This window comes from Lottia gigantea (genome assembly GCF_000327385.1).
Source record: "Lottia gigantea unplaced genomic scaffold LOTGIsca_3, whole genome shotgun sequence".
In the NCBI taxonomy this organism is placed as follows: domain Eukaryota; kingdom Metazoa; phylum Mollusca; class Gastropoda; family Lottiidae; genus Lottia; species Lottia gigantea.
The window spans coordinates 2,764,226-2,768,690 of record NW_008708986.1 but is presented as its reverse complement, the minus strand read 5'-3'; positions in this window follow the sequence as shown (position 1 = coordinate 2,768,690).

Below are 4,465 nucleotides of genomic sequence, written 5' to 3'. Positions count from 1 at the left end.
TTTTATTTCTATTAATTATGTAACAAAATGGGCATTACATAAGTCATCCATGTTTATGTTTAGAATAAGAATAAGTATTGGCAGCGTTAATTATTTGAGAACTTAGTTAATTTATTGTTATAGGTGTTATAGAAGACACTCTCCTATAGAAGCACTGGCCTAGGTCACAAGTAGAGACTATGGATTTCAACATGAAAACTATTTCAATTCAAACAGAATATGTTTTACTGAAGATTATTCATAGATTATTACTTCTGGAGAAATTACAAGGATACCCGGTATCCATACAACGTGTTTTTCTAGACTTATTTATAGACCAAACATTGTACACGAAAATAGTGTAAGTCTAGTTAATCACAAGGGGAAGTAACTCTCAAGTGGGGTTTCCCGCGTCCTTGACCTCTACTCTTGAATTGACCTCGACATTGTCAGACATATTTTGAAGACAGAATAATAATGCCTCGTAGGAGATTAAACGAGAATTAATGAGACATAAAGAGACATAAAATAAATAGCGCATTGTCTGGTATATCCAATTTTTTATTTTTTTCAATAAAGTCAGTAGTATCTTTCAAGTAAGACGGATGTTTACAAGCCAATGGTAGCAGAAAGTGGTCAATGTATTCGGAAACTTGGTAAGATTCGCTAGAACAGTCAGAAATAATCGGCCTACCCTTAGGTATGCTATTTGCCACACGCCATTCGGATCCAGGATTTTTGTGAATTTTCGGTAAAGTATAAATGTGACGTTGACGGACTTCCGGTTTTGCGCAAAGATAGTCATATTGAGTTTCCGAAAAAAACCTTTCTGTACCAAAATTTTCAAAATATCGTTAATTTTCGTAGCAGTTTCCATAAAAATTGGTAGATCTAATTCGCGGTAGTGATTGGCATTATTTAACTGATTATCTCTTTCAAAAATATAGTCTTCGCGATTTTGAATGACACAGCAATTACCCCTGTCACTCTTTCTAATAATAATGGTCGGATCTTCTTTCAAGGTGTTCAAAATATAGCGCTCAAAATTGATAAGGTTGTTCTTTTCGTTTACCAGTGGTAAACGAGAGACTTCTTCGTATAGACTGTCGCACTTACTCAAAATATTATGGTCAATCGCATTGTCTGGTGGATTCCAGCCAGACTTTTCTACGAACGGGTTTCGCTTTCCTCGACCTAATCTTTCTCGAAAAAAAATAATTTAGTTTAAAAGTCCTATTGACGTGCTTAACCGACGACAAAATTGGTACACGTGAAAGAGGTTTAGATGTAGGGATAAAAGTTCTTTCTTCAAGGGGAGAAAAGTTTAAGCGAGCTCAGATTCACGACGGTCTGGCCTAGTTTTACGATGTTTCCCCCTGCTTTTAGTTTAAATGGGAGACCAATTGTGAATAAATAGCTTTAGCAGTGGGGGCCATCCAGTGGATGTGATCCGAAAAGACACCAATCATTCCATTGAAGCGGGGACTAGTTTTCGCGTCGAATGAAGGCTTGTGGTATAACAGGTCGTTGAATCTTCTTGGGTTGGTAGCTGACTGGGGATCTGAAAGTTAAAGACCTTTGGAAAATGGTATCTGAGTAACAAATATAGCTGCTGTGGGAAATTTTACTTTAGCTAATTTTACCAATTCCATCATTCGTCTATGGATTGATTCACCAGATTCGTCTCTGTTGTTCAAACCAATGTGAAATAAGACCTTCTTCTGAACTGTAGATGGTGATATTTTGGATAGTAAATGGATTATGTGATGAACACGCGCACCGGGAAAGGGTTCAGCTTACATATCAGGATCAATAGTGGGAATGTTGCTCACGTTCGAAGAACCAATTATGAGAGTTGACTTTATTATATTAGGCATTGACCATTTGGTTATATCTTTTTGGTTTTCGTGGCGTCTTGGTTTACATTGTGGTGGCGAATCAGACTCAAACGACGACGAGAGGTTGTATTGGTTTTGGATTGTGGGGCTTCTGGATTGGATCGTGGACTGGTATTTGGCGGCGATGAGGGTGCGGGAGAGAGAATCGGTTAGGCGATGATATGAGTGGTACGGTACTGGTGGTATTCGGTCTTGATAGAATTTAGTATATTTGTATGACGCTTGGGTTACTTCCCTCATTAATATGTATAAGCCATTTTCGCTGCAAATCCTCTTGCTTTTCATGAATATTAATGAGCCCAAGTCCAAATATAGCCATGCACTATGTCATACGCCTTATGACTTTATTAGAAAGTGACACTCCAAATCAGCTTCTTATTCAAGAACTTAAACGTGTTTCTCAAAAACATAATGAACGAAAGTTAAAAAAATGCAATAAGAAAAGTCTTAAGAAGTTAATGCATCTCAAACATCAGAAATTGAATCTTTGTGAAAAGAGCTAGGTTGTCGCATTAACTGAACTTAAAAGGAAACAACCTCCGCCGCAGGACAGAGATATGATTAAAATCATCTTAAATATTGGCAGTGTCGTACTTTCGACAATTTACGTTCGTTCCATCATACCAAAGTCACTCCGGGAAACGACACAGAGTCAACGATTGTTCGGGTGACCCGAATATCCAAAATGTAAAAGCTGCTATCAAAGAAACAATTGATACTTTCCAGGAGATCTGTGGATCATCATGTATTTAAAGGTGATGTGTTTGGTGTGTCACCCAGAAATAAACTGAAACTTATTAATTTGATAGGTGATAAATGTAACATTTCATGCAGATTAAAAACAGTAGAGTCTAGTGTGTTCACAAACATGTATTGAAACATTTTTAATAAGTCAAGGACAATAACTCAAATATCCTTCATCGAAAAATAACCAAATTCGAAACTAAGAATAATTTACGCATCCGTTTTAATGCTCACAGATCAGATATAAAAATTAAAGAAAGACAAGCCCGTTTCTAATCTTTTCAACCTCGATGACCATTTCATTAAACGACCTCACCCAAACCCCAAATGAACGCATAGAAATTAATTTACCGGAAGATAAAACTACAAAATTCCGACAATCTAGAGAAGCCTACTGGAATGAGACATTGAATACAGCAAGATCTACAGGACTCAACATTCATAAATATGCAGGCACAACCCCCATTTGTTGGCCCGTTATCGAGCAAGCAAGATAGTTCATGCCCACTACAAGATAGTTGCATACTCAAAAAATCAGAACTTAAATGACAATCTGGTTCATAGCAAACTAAAAACCAATCAATACATAAACAGGAACTATACCACTCGCCCAATGGACAAGTTCCTTTTTTTTCTAATTTTAGATCAGAACAGAAGAAAACCAGAATGCAGACCCTTAATACCAATTCTCAATAAAGTATTTGTTCAATCCTAGGCCTGTATATTTGGGAGATTCAAACCCTCCCTTCCCCGAAATCAAATACCCTTCATCGAAAAATCGTGAAATTCGAACTTAACTAAGATCTCATCAATATAGATGTGGACGGACCGACAGGGGTGACGGCAATAAACGTCCACAATTCCACGTAAGTGTATAAGATGTTTTAAAAAATGTCTTACACTTACCCCGTCATCTTTCATTTTGTTTATTAACTCAGAATTAACATTTCTACTTTTCAAAAAGTTTTCCATGTTTACCTATAATTCTACAAAAAGGTGATGTGTCATTTGCATATTTATACTATTTAAAACAATCTGATGTGACAATATTGAAAGATGTGAAATTTGGTTCAGAAAACAGGTATATCGCGGATAACTTAAGCTACGTGGGTTTGTCGTTAGTTCAAATTGGAATGACATATAATATATTCGCAGAGTAGAAACTAACTGAAGATATTGATGTCGCTAAAAATCAGATAATATAATGTTTGACTTAACGGTAACAGAATCGGAATTCCAAAACATCCTTAAAACCCGACTTACCAACTACACAATATAATATGAAATGAAAACTCTACACAAATCTGACCAATGAGTCAGTGACAATGTGATTGGTGTCTCAAAGACGGGTATTGTTTGACAACAGCGCGACATCAAAGGAATTCATATACCTAACTGATATTACTCTTTGAATTTACCGACGAAGAAATTTTCAAATTGTTACAATGTTTCGATACACATTTTAGATAAAAGACTTAGGGCCGTTATTGAACTTATTACGTGTCTAATTAATTATTATTCTGGTCATTACAGAATATACGTAACGGAACTCAATACCATAAATTTACACTATCATCAGTTTATTTGGACAATAAGTCGGGGATTATTCCTGTGTTAGGAATAACGATACATGATACCGAGAACTCCTTGTCAAATACGACAAATCTGCTTGCATCTTGGCAGATTTGTTAAGTCAGACATAAATTGATCTCTTTGCACCACATGATTTTGACCTTTATAGTAGTGGCGGGTGTCGCGAAGCAGACCATGCTTACTCTTTTCGAAACTCTTGATGGTACTTTTCGTATGGGAAGTCCACTACTATATAATTATTGCACCTGGTT